Source organism: Pinus tabuliformis, chromosome J (assembly GCF_031772625.1).
Source record: "Pinus tabuliformis cultivar Carrire ecotype Pingquan chromosome J, CPIR1, whole genome shotgun sequence".
NCBI classification, from domain to species: domain Eukaryota; kingdom Viridiplantae; phylum Streptophyta; class Pinopsida; order Pinales; family Pinaceae; genus Pinus; species Pinus tabuliformis.
Genome location: NC_142295.1, coordinates 1,213,365,160 through 1,213,389,092, shown reverse-complemented (window position 1 = coordinate 1,213,389,092; position 23,933 = coordinate 1,213,365,160). Strand labels below are relative to the sequence as shown.

The 23,933-nt window shown below is 39.5% G+C and overlaps 1 pseudogene across 1 annotated transcript in view; it reads right to left on the bottom strand.

The window, feature by feature from the left end:
- Positions 1-352: 352 nt before the first annotated feature.
- Positions 353-23,933, bottom strand: part of LOC149231505 (ABC transporter G family member 36-like) — a 123,400-nt pseudogene continuing 99,819 nt past the window's right edge. The window contains exons 8-20 of the transcript XR_016248072.1: positions 6,184-6,344; positions 5,932-6,035; positions 5,342-5,498; positions 5,042-5,188; positions 3,417-3,583; positions 2,984-3,316; positions 2,560-2,850; positions 2,353-2,436; positions 2,094-2,227; positions 1,745-1,972; positions 1,362-1,533; positions 826-1,080; positions 353-691 (exon numbers count right to left, since the gene is read on the bottom strand). The product of XR_016248072.1 is annotated as an ABC transporter G family member 36-like (transcript). The remainder of the gene's footprint in view (positions 692-825; positions 1,081-1,361; positions 1,534-1,744; positions 1,973-2,093; positions 2,228-2,352; positions 2,437-2,559; positions 2,851-2,983; positions 3,317-3,416; positions 3,584-5,041; positions 5,189-5,341; positions 5,499-5,931; positions 6,036-6,183; positions 6,345-23,933) is intronic.

Sequence of the window (23,933 nt, the reverse complement as noted above, 5' to 3'; positions counted from 1 at the left end):
GTAAAAATCCTTTTTTTTAACTCTAATGTAAAACTTAGTGACCAATAAAGTCACTAGGTCTAATATAAAACTTAGTGATCAATAAAGTCACTAGGTGAGTATTGCATTTGAAATACCATGAAACTAAGTGAATAACTTCACCTCCAAAGCTCTATACCCATTTTGGTTTGAACCTCGGTCTTAAGCATGGTGACAACCTACCTCCATCACTAGACCAACGACACTATAGACTAGGGTTTTATTATACAGATTTTGGTACTAGGCTTTTATTATATTGAAGCGACATATTTACAAATACAGTATTTTTATAAAATCATGAGCTTACACAAAAATGGCTCATGTATGTGAAATCTAATACCCAATGTGGAGGTTATGGTTATGTCTACAACACTAATAACAGTTCTCTTGTAAACATACTTATCATCTCTTCTGAAAATTGAATCTGCTCATAGATATAGAGAACAAGAGTGCAAAGAATACTGGAAAGATCACCAAGACTGCCGCCACAACACCCAAGAAGTCACGTTGAAATCCAAAATAGTCTTTCAAGAAACCTTCAATTGCCTGTTGAGGACTTGCCAACGATACTGATTTTCTTTCTCATATCTCCATATTGAGAAGTCAGGAGCCCATTCAAAGTCCAGGCTAAAGGGCAAATCCAATAGTACCACACCCACCACGCTGGGAGTTGCTGCAACAGTTTTGCCCACAAATTTGTCATCAGTGAAATAATCGTGAATATATCCTATTTGGAATGCAAGCACCCTAGTTGTCCATCCAAAAAAATGTTTACCATATCTCTAGCTAGTTCAATGGTACACTCACAGGTCTTGTAATGACGAAGCCTGAAAAGACATTGAAGAGGGACCAAAACGCAGATGCAATTACAGCTGCCATTTGAGCATTTGGACTGATTGCTACTGCCAGCATCCCATAATAGGTAAAATAGAGAAAAGTGCAAAGAGTAACAAAGAGGTACCAAAAGAATTTATAAACAGACCAATGGAAACCCATAACTGAGTATGTAACAAGTCCATAGAGAACTGTTTCGAAAAGTATATATGGGAGTTCCACTACTACCTGCAGCAAATAGGAAACCACAAGATAACATCTTTCTGGTTTGTCAAATGTATTATTATCCTGACATTATCAGTGATCAACCAACTCAAAATATAAACATGATGCTATGGAATGGACATATGTAACCTCGTTCAGAGATGATTATATTCTACTTCCCAAGACTCTTATGTCCAACAAATTTGTTGTAAGCCTCTACGGAAATTGAGATATGCTAAAAATGTGCAAATTTAAGACTATCAATATTTTTCAGGTCACTTTCAATAAGGCCTTGGATTCCTTACCAGTGCTAAAGCGAATGCAATTGGAGAACACATCCTAGCTGCTTTTTCTCTACAGAATACCTGGCGTTCCACATCAACAAAAGGTTGCACAGAGGAGCAATTAATTACTCCTATAAAAAACATCGCACCAAACATGCCCCCCATAATCTTTAAAAGGTCTTCTTCGTCATTTCTGTTGCAAATAGGCCAAAAATGTAAATTATCTTTATTTTCTTGTCAGTAATGAATTATGTGCACATAGATTTAAAAAGCAATGGTTAGCACAGATGGTTTTCACTATCAGGAAAACCGGGATTCAAAACCGAATGGACCTATTTAAAATAAGTGCTAGATTATATACTGAACACATAAAGCGTGTTACAGCGTGCAACGAATTAGCTTACATTTTTGTCCCTTGTTGCCAATAGATAGTGCCAAAGAGCAATGCAATAAGAAAACTGAAGGATAAACGCACTAAATTGTAATCGGGTCTTCTCCAGTGTGCCCAAAATTGTTTCCAGAGGCAGGTAGTGAATTGTTTCCAGGCACACTGCGCATAGGCAGCTGGAAAATAAAGGTCCTTGGCATCTGGAGCTGGTGTACATAACTCCTTAACGAGTTCATTGTTTTGCCTTAAAAAAATAAGATTTATTAGTATTTCAGAAATCATTGAAAACTAAACAATTCTACAGGTTTGTAAGACAAACAAGGGTTTAGAAATCTATTGATTCCTAGGGCTTCCCTTGTACTTACCTAAAAAGAGTTGACTCTTTATAGATCTGAGCAAAGTCTATACCAAGGCGCTGTTCTGCAGCCATAGAGGTCACCTCTAACATCCATGTTGCAGGATTATACTTGTCCTTAATCTTTGACACTCCTGGAATAGCCTGCAGATGAAATTAAAGTGAAGCACTATTACATAAACTTCCCTGAAGGCTTGTTCTCTCAAGCAACAAATTTATTATACTTGGATATAACCAAAACTGCATGGTATCAGGTCTTGATTTTCAACCTCAAAATACTCAATAACGTTTTCTGAATGGTAACCCAATGGACCAGCATAAATAACTTCACCTCGCAGCTTCATTAGCAGTAACTGTAACCAGCCAAAAGTTCACCTCAATCCGACAATGTAAATGCATCCATAATCCCAAAAAATGTATATCAGGCTTTTCAATATTCAGTAATAGTCCTTAAAATATATATTACATAAATGTACCTCATCAAATGCTTCAAAAATGTCAATACTTGGCTGGTGAATAGTGCAAACTATTGTCCTTCCTGTGTCCACTATATTCCGCACTGCCCGCATTACTATTGCAGCAGCACGTGCATCTAAACCTGAGGTGGGCTCATCCATAAATATGATAGAAGGATTCGTGACAAGCTCTACAGCAATTGTCAATCTTTTGCGTTGCTCAGTAGATAAACCACTGACACCGGGAATGCCAACTAGAGCATCTTTCAGTTCATCTAATTCAACCAGCTGCATGACTTCACTTACAAAAAGCTGTAAATGCAAAACTCCAAGTTAGCAAAGCAACCCATGCTTCTGTCAAAAATTGAAGGAAAAAAAAATGATCAAATTTAGGCATCTATTAACAGTATGAGATTGCGCTGAGGGACTCGTTTGCATTAGTCACCTTCTTGGTCTTTGAATCTATTTCAGGTGCAAGGCGCAACCAACATGAAAATATCAGTGACTCGTGGACAGTAACTTGTGGAGAATGTATGTCGTTCTGCTCACAGTAGCCTGATATTCGAGCAAATGTTTCGTGCACTTTTGTGAAGCCTGAAATTCGTATATCTCCCTCAATATGGCCACCAGTCTTTCTTCCAGAAAGAACATCCAACAGTGTCGTCTTTCCAGCTCCACTGACACCCATTAAAGCCGTCAAAACACCTGGCCTGAAAGCTCCTGTAATATCTTTCAGCAGGTGAAGTTTTTGCTTTGTTACTCCCTGTTCTTTAATTTCCTGCTACAAAATAAATGAAACGATTTCATGAAGAGACAAAAATCCTACACAGTTCAATCACACCTTGAATAGCTTCAGGGAGGTTCAGCTAAAGTATTACCATAGGGATGTCAACAAAATACTGGATATTTTGAAAAGAAATTGCCAATGGCTGAAAGGATAATATCATTCCATGTTTTGCACCCAGTAGCATGCCAGAACTAGAACCTTTGCAAAAGCTTTCCCTTCTATTAGATGCACTGTTCAAATCCTGTAACAGCACTTCAGCTGTAAAATAAAATTAAGAGGAATAGATTTAGCCACATATCAAGTAGAATTTCAATACTAGATATTCTAACTATTAGATAATGTAGGTATTTTTAACGTGCATCTTATGTTATCGAAACAGGGATATTTCTATTCAAAAGTAAATGTAAATCAGTAAGAAGCTTGTTAGATTTGAACCAACCATTGTACAGTAAGATTGTAAGTTGTTTTGTATATGCACGATTCTAAATCTTCGAGTGGAATAGGTAAATTTCTGTTAAAAAGTCAATAGAAATAACATAAAGCATTTGAGTCGTTCTACTTGTGATCTATAAATCATGACAATCAAGAAGGTCACCTTCCCCTGCAGCAAATTGGTGGTGCTCAAGTTGTCACACCCACTCAAAATGAAGTGTTGATAGACAGCTACGACTATTTGCAAAGAAATACAAATTGCAAGCATAAAGTAAATTCATGAGAAATTAATTACATGAGTAGTTTTAAAAGACAGAATCCATTCATCCAATATCTGTCAAATTATAATCTACCAATAAAAAATCCATACACCAAAGGTAATGTAATGGCCAAATTTTATAGAAGTGAGTCGAGTTGACCCTTAACGGTAGACACAATTACTGTTGAGAAGGCCTACTTAAACTCAAAATGCCAATGTAAAACCAAAACACGAAATGATAAGGTAAAATCGAAGTAGTAAGGCTGACCTGCAATATAATAGCTACATGAACTGCAGCAATGCCTAATTTGGATTACCAGACCGACCTATAACAAGAACACCAATTGAAAACGTTCCTCGCAATAATACCTCTTAACTGGACACATGTTTCCACATTCCATACATGAGATTTCTTCTCAGAAACTGTGCACACACTTATCTATACTGAGAAATTTGTTCTCGGAAACTGTGCACCATTTGTCTATACTCGTCACTCCAAGGGTGAACTAGGATAATTCATCAACCCTATCCTAATAGCAATATAGTAAGTGCATTTTCATCCTATCCCCCATGGAAAAAAATTAGCTAATGCATTTAGGAACAAGGAAAGACACATTTATATTTATAATAGAAAAAAAATTTCATACTAGAAGATTCAAAAAATAGAAAGACACATTTATATTTATAATAGAAAAATATTTTCATCCTAGAAGATTCAAAAAATATGCCTTCGTACAGAGGACTAGATTATACCAAGTTTTAGTTTAATAAGGGATCTTTGGATAATAAGGTGAGGCCATTGAACTTAACGTAGAAATATCTACTTAATTGACTGCATTCATTCAATCACTCGTTCTTCATATAATATACCCTGTTAGTTATAATCCTAAATCCTGAAGGATATATTGAACCGTACACGGTGATGCTTTTAATAATAATGTTGATTGGCCAAAAAATAATAGAACGCTCCGAGCCTCTGACCCATCCGAATAAGTACAATTCAAGAAGAAAGAATAAATCCATACCTACATTGTTGCCTTCTTTGATAGATACCGGACGATTAATAGATGATATTTCGTTTGATTCACCATGCAGATAAATAGCGTCTTCTTGATTATCGTGGGTTTTAGCTAGCTTTTCTCGAGAAATTACAGCTTGAGGCTGGCCAATTGCTGTTTATATCATGAATATTTCAACAAATAGTTAGATAGATAAAGTACATGATACATCACCATCACTTCTGTTAAAATCCATAACTATTTCACTCTCTTTGTAAAATAATCTCGAAATGCATAACCTATCATATTTGTTAGAATGATACATACGGTTCAAATATGTTAAAGCAATAGTGTATCCAAGGTTGAATAATACTGTAAATCCAATCAAACTTCCAACACCTATCCAGTAAAAGTAGTCTTCATGGAGAAGCCCACGACTCTCTAACACCTGTATACCAAGGCTGGTGTTTTGAAAAGTCAATTGCTGTCACATAAGAAAACTTAACTCATTATTTGCAGCATCATTTGTGACAACTAATAAAGCCTATCTTGTCAACTGCAAACATTTGTGTTAAAGTTACAAATTAAATATAGTGAAATAGATAAACACGCCTCAACAGAGCTAATGTCTTAGGAAGTCAATGACTTTCATGCAGATTGCAAAATCACACTGGTGCATTAACTAGGGAGAAAGGATTGACATATTCGGCAAAATATCACGATACAATTAAAACAAGACGCTGAACAGTGTGTGTATACTTGTAATATACAATGGCATTAAGTACCAAAAATACAGATTTGGAACAATCCTCTTGCAAAATGATAAAAACTAATAATATTAGCATTTATCTAGTCCCGATAATGAAAGCTAATGGAAACAGGAATAAAATAGCATTACAGATGCTTTTATGCACTACCTTTCTCCAGCGTGGAGCAAGGAATTCATTGACTGTAATTGCAGCCTCGCCATAATACATAGGTGATATCCAGCATCCCCATCGCCACCATTTTGGAATTGAAGCTGTAAGTCAAAATATCACAACATCCAATTCCTTTTTCAATAGAAAAATGTTGCTGACCATGATAAACTTGTTGAGTGGCACAATTCAGTCCTAAAGGGCATTGAATTTTCAGTCACATTAGATGTATTAAGAAGGGAATGGACTTACATCGTGGGATGAGAAATCCACTGAATAACACGACAAACACTAATGCCACAGAACCTCCAGTGCTGGCAACAGCTATGCTTCGACAAACTGCAGCCGTTGCACGGAACAAAGCAGTTGCCATTTGACTCATAGAAAAGAAGATAAGGAATTGACGAAAAAACCTAAGGATCAGACCCACAACTACTAACTTCAGTTAATATCCAAATGACATTTCAATGATATAGAACTTGTAAAATTTTCTTTTTTCCATTCAAACAAAAACATTGAAAATTGAAACAGGAAAAAAAGCACGCACACAACTAACAGAATATGGTAGACTGAATCCCCAATTTTTAAAGAGAGAAAAGTTATTACACACCCAATTTGTATAAGCATCGAACAATTTTAGTTAGTATTATAATTGTTTTTCTATGAGACCGTATATACAAAATAAGGAACAAGATACTAAAGGCACAACAACCTACAAATTTATAGAGGCATATTATGGGAGAAGTACAACTTAGTTAACCATTTGCACAGATATACTGAATTTGCTGTCTACCATACACTTTACTAGAGGAATGTTAATATTCACTAGCATTCTACACTTCCAAGAAAGCTAAATCATATTACTTGGTAAATGTCTTTATTCACTTGGGAAAATGCCTTATACATTCATATTAGTTACAAAAATTGGATTTGGGAAACACTCATGGCTTTCAAAAAAATCAAACTAAGAAAAAAATCAAGAGTGGAATGACTTGGTAAAAAATGAAAAGCTTTGAAAACTGTAAAAATATTTCAATTTTAATAGGTCTTTATTCTGTTTTTAACTTTTTATTGGATTTTTTTTCCTTCACAATTTTTTTAAATCATATTCTGTACATAAAAAAACATTTTTTCATCATAGAATAGACGGTGATAAGGTGTACTATTAAGTCACTCCATGATGTGAAGGTCACCTGCTCGAAACTCCATGGGCAAAAATCCAGCCATGTTAAGGGTGGTGGCAGGGTGCCCTAGGTGGTTTTGACGGCTTAGATGCCCCTGGGTCACGGTTTCTCAAGCTATTGGTCAAACTTAATGTAATCTATGGAGAACTTAGACAATTTGACAAACAAACAAAAAACATTTTTTTGAAAATTTGCAAATTTTCCCTCTGATTTCTGGTTTCACAAATGACTCAACAAAAAATCACAAATTTGCTGAAAATCAATGGCTTTGTGTGATATCCCGACTAAATAAGGTTTTGCTAAGAAATCCTCAATTTTTGCATTTTTGACATTTTTAATGTTATGGACTTAGAAAAAGTGGGTTGAGTAGACCCCACTTGATTTTGGAAAAAATGGAGGCTATGCACATTAGAGAAAAATGAATAATTATTTTGCTAGTCGAATGTGGAGACCACAAAAAGGGAAATTTGACCCCATTGAGGAAATTTGCACTAGAGGAGAGAGGGAAGAGAGAAGGAGGTTCTAACTAGTGGATTTGGGGACCCACCAAGGGAGAAGGGACCTACATCTATAAATATCATAAGGAAGCCTCATTTTTGCATCTTCTATCTATCACTGTACAAAAATTGAACTCTCTGGAGCTGTTGAGCACAAGAAGAGAAGTGCTACTTAGCATAGGAATTCCAAGCATAAATTCCACACCTATTTCAAAGGACTTTGAGGGCCTCCCTAGTAAGGGAAAATTGGAGTCTAATTCAGGGCTTCACTTGAGCATATTGCGGAGATTTCACCCAGTTCTGCATGTGGCTAGGGCGCTGAAGGAAATTCACACCCCTTATTTGGAGCAGCTACAGTTGGAGCAAAGTTCCAAGCTTTTGTGGAGTTATCTGTTATAGTTGAGACTAGAGTTTTGTGGTGGTTTGCAAAGTTGAGATTGAGGGAATTTTCAGGGCCAAATTTCTCTCATTTATGAAGTGTGTAGAGCTCACTAGTTGAAGCTTATGCAACAGAGAGGAGCAGCTAGTTTCTGGGAGAGATTGGGCTAGAGAGGAAGCCTATTTTCAGAGGAGAAATTGTGTGGAGTTTGGATGACCATTCAATAGTTGTTCTGAGTAGATTTGAGCAAAGTATCTCCTGCAATGTGTAGGGCCTACTAGACAAAGCCATTCGTACCTTTGAGGGTCATCCAAGTCAGCCGAAATTGGGCCAAACCCTTTCTAGGTTTTCATGGGGTTGGTGTGTAGAGGCCAGGATTAATTTTGCAGAATTTTTTGAGCACTTTTGAGGGCAAAAACTCCAGTTCTTATTCAATAGTAGTAGCAAAATTTTTGGGCAGTGTAAGTTACATGCTTGGGCCATTTTCCAACACTTCGATCTACATCACTTCACCTAGGTTTTGCATGCTTGCAATGGCAAGTACAGGTTCTTTTGTTCTACTCTATTTGTACACAATTTTCAGCATTATTAATAAAATGGCTCAGACTTCCTGTTCAAATTTTATAGTTTACTAATTGTGCATGCATGTGTTGAATTTCTATTATTGTAGCTTAGTGCACCTCTCTATTATTTACTAAATATTTCCATTACGAATATTACAGTGGTATCAGAGCATGTTCTTGGCTAGCAGTAAGCAAAATAGCAAGTGATGCCACCCAAGTACCAAGGAGTAGTGTTTCACAGAGGCAAAGGAAGAGGTCATGCTAAAGGAGAAGAACTTGACCCTTTTTCAAATAGAGATACTTCGAGTTCCTAGTTATGCCCTTTGGACTAACCAATGCTCCAACTACTTTCCAGTCTTGCATGAACCATGTGTTTCGCTGCGTAGATGTGTTCTTGTATTCTTTGATGACATTTTGATATATAGCAAGACATGGGAGGAGCATCTTCAGCATCTAGGGGAGGCGCTGTGCATTCTTGAGGAGCAACAATTATATGCCAAGATTTCCATGTGTGAATTTGGACTAATAGAGATGTTATATCCTGGCCATGTGATCAGTGAAGACAGAGTGCGTATTCACCAGGACAAGATCAGGGCCATTTTGGGGCCTATACCTGAGAATGTGACAGAGTTATGACGTTTCTTGGACATATGGACATACTACAGGAGGTTTGTGAAGGGGTTTTCTTAGCTAGCAACACCCGTCATAGATCTGACAAAGAAGGGAGCTTTTGAGTGGACAAATGTGGTGCAGGAGGATTTTGAGCACCTCAAGAGGGTGCTAAGTAGCTACCCAGTGTTAGGTTTGCCTAATTTTATGCAACCTTTTGTTTTAGAGTGTGATGCATCTAGAGAAGGAATTGGGGCAGTGTTGATGCACTGAGGACACCATATTGCCTATGAGAGCTGAAAGCTTCAATATTATGAGCGGTTGTATTCTATATACAACAAGGAGATATTGGCCATCATGCATGCCTTGGCCAAGTTCTGACAGTACTTGGTGGGAAATAGGTCTTGGGTGAAGACTGATCACAATTTTCTTCAATTTTTCCTTGAGCAGAAGGAGCTCAATAAGAGACAGCAGAAGTGGGTCAGTAAGATCTAGGCCTATGACTTTAAGATCGAGCATGTAAAGGGGAAACATAATGTAGTCGCAGATGCACTATCTAGGAGACCGTGACACTCTCACTCATGGACATCACTCAGAATTGGAGGGCGCAGTTGCTAATGGAGTACTCCAAGCATCAGCAGGCATGCGAGATCTTGGATGGCACTTTTGGGGATGATAGGTACAGGGTGATGGATAAGATCATCTACTATAAGGATAAGATATACTTGGTGTTGGGTTCACAGTTGCAGGAGAAAATCATGCATGTGGCCCATGATTCACCTATGACAAGCCATCAAGGGTTCCTTAAGGTGTACAAGATCATCAAGTAGTGTTTTTCTTAGAGAGGGCTTAAGGAGGATGTCTTGAGGCGTGTTCAAGAGTGAAAAACTTGTCAGAGAAATAAGGGTGAGCAGACACATCTAGCCAAGTTGCTTCAACCACTCCTTATTCCAGAGAGGAAGTGGAAAAGTAATTTTATGGACTTCATTACAAGACTTCCAGCAATCCAGGGGCATGATTGCATTTATGTAGTAGTGGACAGATTGACCAAATTTGCCCATTTCTTCGCTATTTTGGCTAGATATTAAACTTCATGGGTCGTAGAGTTATTTTTATGGGAGGTGTTCAAATTGCATGGTCTTCCCAAAGACCATCATCAGTGATAGGGATAGCAAATTTATGGGAGGTCTCTAGCAGGAGCTTTTTCAATTGGTGGGGACCGAGCTCACCCCCAACACCAGCTACCATCCTCAGACCGACGACCAGACAGAGATAGTGAACAAGTGGATTGAAGGCTACTCAAGGAACTATGTCACAGGGCAACAATGTGCATCGGTTAAGCGGCTTCACCTCAGGGAGTATTGTTACAACACCACCTACCATATGTCCATTGGTATGTCACCTTTCCGTTCACTTTATGGTTATGATGCTTTATATTTTGCTAACATACTTCCAGGAGATCACTATGGCCCTAAAGGACAATTTGTAGACAACTCAAAACCAACAGAAAATGTAGACAGGCACAAAGTTGAGGGTCACTTTGAGGTTGGGGACTTGGTCTTTTTGTGCCTCCAACCATACAAGCAATCTACGCTCAAGTAGAAGGGGGCTAAGAAGCTTAAGCATTACTTCTATGGGTCATACCGAGTGGTCAGGCGTGTTGGGAAGGTAGCGTATGAGATGGAGCTTCCACCAAGAAGCAAGGTGCACAATGTGTTCCATGTGTCTTGCCTAAAGAAGGCCTTGGAGCAACAGGTTACAGCTGCCATAGAGTTACCATGCTCGGATGATGAGAGGCATTTATTTTTGGTTCTAAAGCCTATCTTGGAGGTGAGAGAGAGGAAGCTCAGGAATAAAGTCATGAGAGAGTTCCTAGTCAAATGGAAGGATTTGCGAGAGGAGGATGCCACATGGGAGGGAGAACAGGTGCTACAACATCCAACATTATAGTTGCTTGAGGACAAACAAACTTTGGGTGGGGAGAACTGTGTTACACCATGCTTAGTGGCACTTCATGCCATATGTGGTGCATGGTGTGTTCATAACCCTTGGTTGTACCATGATGGACATACACATTGGAGATTGCTTGCTCATAGATTTCAAAACCCTGTCTTGATGCTTACGTGGCACACTTCCTTGGAGCATTGGAGACCTAGTTCACATGATGATTTTTTTATAGGGAATATTATTGCCTAGATTTGTGTAATGAAGAAAGCCCTAATCCACAAGATAAAATCTGAGGGAAGCCTCTAGGAAGGTCACCATTGTCACCTCAACAACCTATCATTTGCAACTTTAGGTCAACTCTCCTTCGACTTAGGGGTGGTATTCCCTATTAGGATTAGTGAGTGAAAGAGCACAAGGTGAAGTTAACAGTAGCCTTAGTAAAATGGGGCTTGGAGTTTTTTAGGGTTCTTAGAATAAGTGATGGAAGGACATTAATATCAATGCCGAATCCAACTAGGGAAAAGGAATCAAGGTGAATCAAGCAACAAATGAGTTGAAGAAGAAAACCCTAAAGAGAGTTGGCTTATTTCTTTCACATATTAGGGTTTAAGACTAGCCCCAAAAAGGTAGCATAATCCCTCACCTATATAAGATCAATAATTCAAGGTCTACAAGTGATTGCTATGGAAGACAACCTTTGCTATCCAAAATCAACTATGAATTGATGAAATTAAATAATACTTCAGCCAAGGAACCATAACGGAGAAGAAAGTATGGAATCAAGTACTCACCAAATCAACACAGGAGGAATGAAGAAAAACCCTACACCCCTTAATGGATTGGTTTGAAGTGCTTGTAGAGAACTTGAACATTTCACCATCAATATTTATGCACCAAAATAAAACCAAATGAGAAAAGCTTCTAAAACTGAGGACATTCATCCACAAAGAAAGAACCCTTAACACCTTAAATGCTTCAAGAAAGATATATCAATTAGGCTCCAAAATGAATGCACTCACAAGTATCCAACCATGAGTACAAAGGAAGAACTACGTCTCTTTATATAGATGATGCATCTCTTCTTTTATAATAAAATAATATTAACTCAAGTCTTTCCTTAAATCGAGGTTAAGAAAATCAAAATTACAACTAACTAATCTGTCATAACAATAAAGTAAAAGAGGTCAAGCCACATGTAAAATGAATGAGATGAAAAAACTCCCAAAGAGGGGTCCTCTCCTCCAAAGAAGGGTGAATGATGCCCCAAGGTACCGCATTAGCCTCCAAAGGCCCCAAGCATATACAGATCATGAAACAACCTTACCAATAATGCATATCAATCACCCTTACATTCCTCCAAACTTGTTGAATAGACCTACAAGCTCAAACACATCCTCAAATGGTGACAAAATCCTCCAAATGGGACAATTCCTCCAAAACAACACCATAAGTTGTGCAATATAATGCTTAAATTCCTCCATATAATGTCTCAAATGAATGTCCATGGTCATATATTAGGTCAAGGAACATCCATGAAGCACAAGAGTGACTTCCCAAGCTCAAAAACAAGTCATAAACCCTCAACATCCATATTGATGTCAAAATAGATGGGTTTGACACCTCAAGTTCATCTTATTGGTCTTCAAATGGTGTCCTTTAAGTCACCTCCACATCATCAAAATTGTGTTAAGTGAGTGCCAAGTAATATCTTCAAAACTGGATCTCACTCAAGTGACCCCCTTTACATCATATCACGCTCTACGTAACATCCTTGTTGTCATAACACCCACACATATGGGTTGGCCTCACAATAGGTGAAAATAAGCTCAATTAATGATCAACTAAGAGAGTGCTCCATAGTCTTCCATGTGGCAAGTCAATAAAAGGTCCAAGTGTTCATAAGAAGCCCAAAAATTCCTTGAAAAGTGTTGACCCATGTGAAACATGAGATGCCTCATTAAACATGAAAACATCCAAAAGTCAAAATGTGACCAAACTATCATGTTCATCAAAATTGCATGTGAACACCTCTGCTAGGAGAAGGGATATCAAGGAACACCATTGGAGAGGTTGGTTTCTTTCTTGGGAGGATGACTTACCTTGAGGGGAAGTGCTTGGCATCTTTGAGAAGCATGTTCAGCCCTAGATGGCTTGACGGCACTTGGTTGCCTACATGGAAGCTTGTACTTGACTTGAGAATGCATGGGTCAAGGAGTAATCATGTAGGTGGAGTGGACCTGAAGATACAAATGGCGTAAGAGGTAGCATTGGAGATTTGGAGGCCTTTGGAGGATGAGAATTGGACTTTTCTTAAGGAATGTTCTGTCTTGGGCCCCTTCTTGTTGGATGTGCATTCCTTGAAGTTTGACATATGTCACTTAGAGTTGAAGCACTCTGAATGTGGACATATATTTTGGTAGTGTTAGGTTGCATGTAGTGGAGTAGGTCCATTCGTATTGTTGGCCTCCCTCGCCTTTCATATAAACAAGGGAAGGAGAGCGTCTTGTCATACCCCATGTCAGCAAGGGCACACATACGTTTTCACATTTCATTTATCACCATTATAATCCCAAGTTCACAAGTCAAAAACATCTATGTGAATCACTGTATTAGGTGTCCTAGGCCTTGTGATGGTGAGCCATGATCTGTCCTTTTGAGCTAAGTCCTTGGTGTCTTTGTCATGTATAGGATCAGGGGGTTTCGGAAGGATCTTGGGGGGACTCGTGGTTTTAGAGGAGCCCACATATGCATGGGTGATCACCAATGTATGGGCTAGTCCAACTTGCATCAAGGTGCAATTGTTAGGTTTTCATGAGTTTGGTAGCAGCGAATAGGTGTTATAGTCTCAGTTTCTGTCTAAGAGGCTAAGGAACACGAGATCTCCAAAAAAAAGAAAATATTTCACAAGATAAGCTTGGGAGACACCTTAATTAAATTAATTAGCCATCATTTAAAATATTTCCTAAGTCTACGTTAGGAAAAGTGGTTAACTAAAGTTAATTAACTAAGATAGATTGATTTTGCTCTAGAGGCTTCTATTGATGAATTCAAATTAATCTTAGTCATCGATGAAGATTAAATCGTGGCCATTCAGACACCAACTAGAGATTATAAGAGTAGGTCGAAGGGGCTTGGAGAAGATATAGAAAACAGCTGAGCAGTTCGACTACCCAAGTTGCAGCACTCATCAAGGACGCAGTTGAAGCTCAGGGAAGCATCAGAGAGAGGAAGCAACAGAAATTTGGAAGCAAAGATTCTGGAGGAAGATTTCCTCAGTATTTCCAGTGTCTGAGAGACAGGAAAGAGGAAGTCGAATTATCTGCAGAGGAGGTCGTACAGTGTGAATAGCCAGAAACCCCAGTGCAAGTTGCCGCAAGAGGCTTGTTTCAATTACCAGAGATTGGATCAGGGTTCCAAAGGCAAAGCGATTCATTTCCAGAGGTAGAGGGAGGTTGGATGTCTCACCTAGAGGCAGATCAAGGGATGTACGAATTTCCAAATGCTAGATCTGCATATTTCGAGTCCAGTAATGCGAGTTGCTAGGAAGTGCGAGTGATTGGAGAGAGGTTGAGTTGGTTTGCATATAGAGACATTTTGTCTCTAGTATATTTTGCTAGTTGTGATCAATTTTTGCTAGAGGATTGCTAGTAAAAGGAATCCAGTTTATTATACTCTCAAACTGCTGTATAATAATAAAACCCTCATCTGCTGCATAGATTTCCCTTTCGGGGTTTTTCTGGGGACAATTGTTCAAAAATAATTGAGTTACTTTTATTGTGTGTGTGCATATATTTCTCAATTCTAGTATTTTATCTTCCATAGTATTTTATTTGTGAAGAATTGCAATGCGAATTATTCACTATTTGTTGTTAATAATTTAATAGAAGATATATAAATTGTCAAAATTAGGAGAATAATTTCCCGTTGTTGTAGTTCAAGGAATTTTCGCATGGTATCAGAGTGAGGTTGATCAGATCAAAGACTTATAGATGAAAGGAAAACCAATCATGCAGTTTTAGAGGGATATCTGGAGCACTATTTCCAAATCCACCCCAGCCAGCCAGGCAGAAGTTTATTTCTAGTTCCATAGTGGAGGAAAATTAGATTTTCCTCATATTTGTAGCAGTAGGGAGTGAATATGTCGAAGAGGGTTTCCGATGAGCAGATCTAGCACAGTGATTTTGCAGCGGTAGATCAGTGCAGGAAAAGGAAGAGAAAATCACACGAGGGTTTCATTTCTCCAGTATTCTCAGTGTGAGAGAAAGGTCGATTTATCTGCAAAAGAGGGCCAAAGCAAGCATATTGAATAGTCATTTTACACATTTCGCAGATTTGAAGAATACTTTCATTTCCAATTTCTGGATCTATTTGTCGAAGGAAGTGTGAATAGATTCAAAAAATAGAGGGAGGTATTATATTCGCCAAAATGAATTCTGGAAGCATTTCTCAGTGGCTGGTGCGAGTTGCAGGATCTAGTGTAAGGTGCAAGATCCAGTGCGAGTTGCAAGCAGAGGGTGTGAATCTGCAGTAGGAGGTTGAGTTTGTTTTTGCAGAGGAAACTTAGTGTTTCCAGATCGATATTCTAATTGGAGTGAGATAAAATTTCCCCAGTTATTTCAGTATTGAAACTTTTTGTAGTTTTCCAGAGTTGGTTGTACAAGATTGCCAGAAGAGGCTGCAAAATTTAGCTAGAACAAAGATCTAGGTAGTAGATCGACTTCTAGTTGCAAGAGTTAGGTGCCAAAGGAAGTGCGAGTTATCTAGTCGGAGTTTCAAAGCAAAGGAGGGTTCCAATCAGGGACAGGCCTTGAAAGGAGATAAAGGGACATTATCCTTAGATGAAGGACGAGTATAGCACTCTAGTATGAGAGATCGGGAACGACTCGTGAGAAGAGCAACAGGATGTCTAGATATAGCCATGGAGGGCTTGATTAGTAGATCAAATTCAGTTTTTGTGCATTCTTCACATGGATCAGTACCTATGTTACAGGAGCCCATAGTAATAAGTAGCAGGAGGATCGAAGTGCAAGCAAGGCGCAATTAGATTCATGAGAGACAGTGCAGAGCTAGTTGCAGTCAGATACCTAAGAGATAATTGCAAAGCTAGTTGGGTGCAATCAGATGCTCAGTAGACAGTGCAGAGCTAGTTGCAGTGAGAGACTTGAGAGACAATTGCAGTGACTCAGTGGATCAGGAGAGATCGAGTTTCCAGTTGCAAGTGAAAATTGCAAGAAATTTGTGTAAATGGGGTGGTAGGTTGAATTGGCCAGTTGGAGAGTGCAGGCGCAATTCCAGCAAGAGAGAGACTCCAAGAAGGGGTTTCTAGCCCAAGACGGTTTCTAGTTTTCAAGAGGAGGAAAGGAAGCCATGATTTCCAACTAGAGAAGGTCGTAGTAGGTAGTATGAACTACCAGTGCGAGTTTGTCAATCGAGCCAGTGTGTTCTTGAAGGTCAGTAGTGTGTGTGCCAATACCGAAATAGGTTTCGAAGGTAGAGTGAGTTTCCCAAAGGAGGAGGAGTAGGCAGTGCAAGTTCTAGAGGTAAGAACGAGTTCCCTAGTAGCATTGCTATGCAATCCAATTAGCTAGTGCATGTTGCAGGTAGGAGTATGAGTAACCAGGAGGTTCCGAAGAGAATTTATGAAAGAATGAGTTTCCCAGTAGCAGTGTTTCACAGTCCTGTTATCCAATGCATGTTGCAAGCAGGAGTGTCGGTAGGAGGGAGGAGGCCAATTTAATTTGTTGGAGGAGATTTCCCAGTTCTTATTCAGATGGGAGATCAAGACTCAGAGGGAGTCCAGCTTCAGAGGGATCAACCCTATGGAACCTTGATCTTCAAGTTCTTAGCAGATCAGTACACACAGTTGTAGTGGTTGCAGCAACACAAAGGCAGTGCGGAGGCACCAACAATGCGAGATCAGAGATTGATTTAGCTACAGTTGGTGGCAGGTGAATTAGAGTATGTGCAGTAGCATGGTGGACAATGACTAGTTTCTTCATAGTGATTTCCAGTGACAGGGAGCCAGATCAGCTTGAAGATGTGAAGGAAGGAGGTATCACAGATGTCAGACAACAATAGCACGGATCAACTCGGCTACAACATAAACCAACAGGTGGCTGATATACTCACAAAAGCTCTAGTGAGAGATAAGTTCATATACTTCAGAGAAAAAATGGGTATAGTGGAGAACACCTTCCTCACTAAGAGGGAGTGTTAGTTTTTGATGAGTTTGGTAGTAGCAGAGAGGTGTTCTAGTCTCGGTTTGTTTCTAAAAGGCTAAGAAACATGAGATCTCAAAAACCCAAAAAATATTTCACAAGATAAGTTTGGGAAACACCTTAATTAAATTAATTAGTCATCATTTAAATATTTCCTATGTCTAACTTAGGAAAAGTGGTTAATTAAAGTTAATTAATTAAGGTAAATTGATTTTGCTCTAGAGGCTTCTATTTATGAATTCAAATAGATCTTAGTCATCAATGGAGATTAAATTGTGGTCATTGAGATTTCAATGAGAGATTATAAGAGCAGGTTGAAGGGTCTTGGAGAAGATACAAAAAATAGTTGAGAAATTTGACTACCTAGTTTGCAGCGTTCAACAAGGGTGCAGTTGATTTTAGGGAAACATCGAAGAGAGGAAGCAACAAAAATTTGGGAGCGAAGATGTCGAAGGAAGATTTCCTTTGTATTTCCAGTGTCCAGGAGACAAGAAAGAGGAGGCTAAATTATCAGCAGAGGTCATACAAGCAGTTGAACAACCAAACACCCTAGTGAAAGTTTCCAGAAGAGGCTTGTTTCAGTTGCCAAAGGTTGGATCACGGTTTTGGAGGCAGAGCGAATCATTTCCAAAGGCAAGGGGAGGTTGGACGTCTCACCTGGAGGCGGATTTGGAGCTGTATAGTTTTCCAAAGGCCAAATCTATGCATTTCCAGTCCAGCAGTGCGAGTCATTGGGAAGTGCAAGCGGCTGGAGAGAGGCGGAGTTGGTTTGCAGAGGGAGACATTTTGTCTCAGTATATTTTTCCAATTGTGATCAGTATTCGCCAAAGGATTGCTAGTAAGAGGCATTTAGTTTATTGTACTCTCAAATTGCTGCATACTAATAAAACCCTCATCTATTGCATTGGTTTTCCCTTCAGGTTTTTTCTAGGGACAATCATCCAAAAATAACAATGTCATTTTTATTGTGTGTGCGCATCTATTTCTCAGTTCTAGTATTTTAGCTTCTGCAGTATTTTAGTTGTGAAGATTTGCAGTGTGAATTATTCGTTATTTCCCATTAATAATTTAACAAAAGACAAATAAACTACTAAGTTAGGAGAATAATTTCTAGTTGTTGCAGTTCAAGGAATTTTCACAGCAACTATGTCTTATCGCATGGTTATTGGTCATAAAGCTTGTATGTGGCCTTGGCCTTGGTTTAGTATCCCTCAAATAGTTCTCAGCATGGTAGTCTTACAAAATAGATATTTTCACATTTCCCAAGGTAATTAACGTTTCTCGATGCATGTGGTCCCAAAAGTCACAAAGTCAACTTAGTCTCAAAACTCAGCAAAAATTCTAGATGACATGCCACATTGAATTTTTAAAATATTTCCTAAGTCTACCTTAGGAAAAGTGGTTTATTAAAGTTAATTAATTAAGGCATATTGATTTTTCTCTAGAGGCTTCTATTGATGAAGTCAAACTGATCTTAGTCGTTGATGGAGATTAAATCGTGGCCATTGAGGCTCCAACTAGAGATTATAAGAGTTGGTCAAAGGGGCTTGGGGAAGATACAGAAAATAGTTGAGCAGTTCGACTACCCAGTTTGTTGCATTTAGCAAGGACGCAGTTGAAGCTCAGGGAAGCATCAGAGAGAGGAAGCAGCAGAAATTTGGGCACAGAGATTCTGAAGGAAGATTTCCTCAATATTTCCAGTGTTCGAGAGACAAGAAAGAGGGGGCCAAATTATCTGCAAAGGAGGTCGTACAGAGTGGTGCGAATAGCCAAAAACTCCAGTGTGAATTGCCGAAAGAGGATTGTTTCAATTTCCATAGGTCGGATCAGTGTTCTGGAGGCAAAGCGAGTCATTTCCAAAGGTAGAGGGAGGTTGGACGTCTCACCTGGAGGAAGATCTGGGGCTATACAAATTTCCAAAGGCTAGATCTACGCATTTCTAGTTCAGCAATGTGAGTTGCTAGGAAGTGCGAGTGACTGGAGAGAGGCCGAGTTGGTTTGCAGAGGGAGACATTTTGTCTCCAATGTATTTTGCTAGTTGTGATCAGTTTTTGCTAGAGGATTGCCAGTAAAAGGCATCCAGTTTATTATACTCCAAACTATTGCATAATAATAAAACCCTCATCTACTGCACTATTTTTCCCTTTGGAGATTTTCCAGGGACAATTGTCCAAAAATAACGATGTTATTTTTATTATGTGTGTGCTTCTATTTCTCAGTTCTAGTATTTTAGCTTTCGTAGTATTTTATTTATGAAGAATTGCAGTGTGAATTATCTGCTACTTGTGGTTAATACTTTAATAGAAAACAAATAAACTGTTCAAGTTAGGAGAATAATTTCCAGTTGTTGTAGTCAAGGAATTTTCACATGGTATCAGAGTGAAGTTGATTAGATCAGAGGCTCAGAGGCGAAAGGAAGAGAAATCATGCAGTTTCAAAGGGAGATCTGAAGCACTATTTCCATATGCCCAAACCAGCTAGGCAGTGCGAGTAGCAGAGTGGCAGAAGTTTGATTTCTAGTTCCATAGTGGAGGAAAATTCGATTTGCCTCAGATCTGTAGCAGTGGGGAGTGGATTTGCCAAAGAGGGTTTTTGGTGAGTAGATCTAGCACAGTGATTTTGCAGCAAGGTTTTCGCAATAGCAGATCAACTCAGGAGAAGGAAGAGGAAAGCACACAAGGGTTTCATTTCTACAGTATTCTTAGTGTCAAAAAAAGGTCAATTTATTTGCAGAAGAGGGCTAAAGAAAGCATATTGAATAGCTAGTTTACCCATTTCGCAGATATGAAGCAATAATTTTATTCTAATTGTCGGATCTATTTGTCGAAGAAAGTGTGAATAGCTTCAGAGAATAGAGGGAGGTATTATATTCGTTGGAATGAATTTCGAAAGAATTTCTTAGTTGTCGGTGTGAGTTGCAGGATCTGGTGCAAGTTGGAACTCTGCTTGGTGCGAGTTCCAAGAAGAGGGTGTGAATCTATAGCAGGAGGCCGAGTTGGTTTTTACAGAGGAAACTTAGTGTTTCCAAATCAATTTTCCAATTGGAGGAGTGAGATAAGATTTCTCCAGTTATTTGAGTATTGCATATTTTTGCAGTTTTCGAGAGATGGTTGTACAAGATTGCCAAAAGAGGTCATGCAAGCTAGCTAGAACAGAGATCTGGGAAGCAAATCGACTTCTAGTTGTAGGAGTTAAGTTCCAAAGGAAGTGCGAGTTATCTAGTGTGAGTTGCAAAGCGAAGGAGGGTTCCAATCCAGAATAGGGCTTGAAAGGAGATAAAGTGGAATTATCCTTAGATGAAGGAGGTGTACAACTCTCCAATATCCCAGATCAGGAACGACCCATGAGAAGAACAACAAGAGGTCTAGATCTAGCCATGGAGGGCTTGATCAGTAGATTAAATCTAGTTGTTGTGCATCCTTCACATGGATCAATACCTATGTTACGGGAGCCCATAGTAATAAGTAGCAGGAGAATCGAAGTGCAAGCAAGACGCAGTCAGATTCTTGAGAGACAGTGCAAAGCTAGTTGCAGTCAGATGCATGAGACAATTGGTTGCAATCAGATGCTTAGTAGACAGTGTAGAGTTAGTTGTAGTTAGAGACTCGAGAGACAGTTGCAGTGCCTTGGTGGATCAGGAGAGAGCGAGTTTCCAGTTGCAAGTGTGAAATGCAGGAAATTTGTGTAAATGGGGTGGTAGTGTGAATTGGCCAGTTGCATAGCGCAGGGGAAATTCCAGGAAGAGAGAGACTCTAGGAAGGGGTTTCTAGCCTAAGAGGGTTTCCAGTTTTCTAGGGGAGGAAAGGAGGATGTGATTTCCAGCTAGAGAAGGTCATAGTAGGCAGTATGAGCTTCCAGTGAGAGATTTTCGGTCGAGATAGTGCATGCGTCTGTGAAAATTCCACAACCGAAATCCTATTGTAGCAACTAGAAATTATTCTCCTAATTGTTATTTTAATATAACAATTTATTCACTGTTTACTACAACAAATATTGAATAACTCACACACTGCAACCTACACAAATAAAACTGCAGAAGCATAAACGTTGGAAGAAATGCTAGCACACACACATAAAATAACACAGTTATTTTTGGACAAAAGTTCCCGGAAAAACCCAACTTGGGAAAACTGGTGCAGCAACTGAGGGTTTTAATATTAAGTAGCAACGAAATAATCTGAGTACAACTGGATGTTGAAACTAGTAATCCAACATAGAAATACTGGAAAACATTTGGAGAGGAATTTTCCTCATGCCACAGGCAATCTGCAGACACAACTTGCCTTCAGAATTTCAGCCTTCTGAGGCTCTCCGTTAGCATCTACATTGCTCTACGTAGCTGGATAAATGGCTTGCCTTGGACTGGACTCTGATGAAGTCATTCTGCCTTTTTCTGACCAAAACGATGCTTCTCTGGCACTCTAGGACTCCTTCCCGGCCTCTGGAAATGAAAACGTCAATCTCTCCCAGCAAATCGACTTCCCTACTAGAGGCTACTTCGCAACTCTGTGTTAGTCACTTTGTGGCTCTTTTGCCTCTCTGTAAATACACTCACCGGATCTGGACTCCTTCCTCCGACTTCACTATCTTTTCCCCTCTCTCACTGCTTCGATCTCACTGTCTCTCTCTGTGGCAGCTGACTGTTGCTACTCTGGAAATCAATATGCTCAAAAATCGAGTTGCTCAAGTGTCTTTTCCAAGTGCCCATCGACTTCTTCTTATAATCCTCTTTTGGGACTCCAATGACCAAAATTAAATGTTAATCGATGGCTAGGATTAACTTGAAGTCGATCCGTGTGAGGTTCTAGATCATTCACACTTTGACTTAATTAATTTTGATTAATTAACCATATTCCCAAAGTTTAGACATCATAAATATTTAAAAACTGGCTAATAATCTAATTATGTCATTTCTAGGCAGAATTTCCAAAAACGATTTCTGGGTTTTGGAGATCTCTTGTATTCTAGCCTCTCCCCAAAATTTTAAGGCTAGAACACATTTGATACTACAAAAACTAACAGTCCCTCTTAGCAAGGAATGTGTTCTAGTGTTACTGCTCACCCTGTAGTAGCACCCTGTCTCTGTATCATCTCCTGTCACACTGCTGATGTGTAGTTGCTGCTGCCCACCAACCATTGCGCAACTCTGATATTCGCTACATTTGTGCTACTACTGACACTGCCATACTGCTTCCAACATTGCATCTGCATTGCAACTCCCTCTCATTTGTTGTTGCTGCAACTGCAGCTGAGAAGCATCCTAAATACTAAATCAACTATGATCAGTATGATGCATCTGTAACCCGAGTCTCTGACTGCTGCTAGTATCTGCATTGTCACTGAAGGTTTTGTTCTACTGTTGACTCTGCACTGTTGGAAACTTTGCACTATGCTCCCCAACATCTAACTACTACTGGACTCTGCATTTGTCACTCTAGCATCTGACTACATCAATTATCACTGATTCATCCTACTACAGAAAATTATGGGTCCTAGTAGCAAGGTATTGATCCATGAGGTGGACCTCATCAAGGATCCTACCCATCTATAGCGCTCTGGGGCTACAACACCAAGTTACCCCACCTCACTCCTGCAGGAATATCAATAAACATGGCAAAGTCTTCCTCCAACCTAGAGGAAAGTCTATCGATCTCTAGAAATGCTACGTTCTGGTCCTACTTCTCCTCTTTGTCCTTCTTCCTGAAAGGACACTGGGTACTGTAGTGATCGAGCTCACCACATTTGAAGCACTTGACCTTCGACAAGTCCTTCTTCTTCCTTCTTTGCTCCCCCTACCCCTAACTAGGACCCTTTGATGCGAGGGCCACATTCTCCTACTCCTTCACCTGCTTCGATCCACTGCTACTGCCACTGATGGAGCGCGTCTCAACTCCTCCTGCAAATCAGCCCACATCCTATCCCACCTTGGAAAGGTATCTCTACCCAAAATACTTTCGACAAATACCAACCACTCCTCGGAGACACTATTTAGTGCCAATTCCATTAGCTCTATGGGTTGAGGCGCTTCCCCAACAGCTGACAACTAGTCCCGAACCTCCTGAATCTTGGTGAGGAAGGAGTCTATGCCTTCCCCCTTCTGCATCCGGATGAGCCTCTGCTTCTCCTCAAGGTACATCTTCCTTTGCTCAGAAGTACCCTGGGATAGTAGGAGAGTGTATCCCACGTCTCTTTGGTAGTATGTTTTCCAGCTATATGAGAAACAACGTGATCCTGAACACCATGTAGGATCAATTTCTTCACCCGTACCATCTTTTTGTACTCCTTCAGCTCATCTACATCCTGGGGAACTACTACCACAGCATCAATATACATCTTCAGGCCAAACTCATCCATAAGGAAGGAAATCCTTGCCTTCCAGATGACATAGTTGGAAGCTCCTTCCAACCTGTCGTGATCACAAAGCCCAACAGTGGCCATCTAAACAAATGTCGAAAACCTCCTTTTCCCTTCTACTCAGCTGCTACTCGTCTATTTACACTCCCTTCTAGAGTGAGAAAATTTTCTCACAATGAATTCTGATATGCAAGGAAAATTGAAATTCTTGAGACTAGAAGTTCCTTGAGGACAATTTTCCCTCAGTGTGT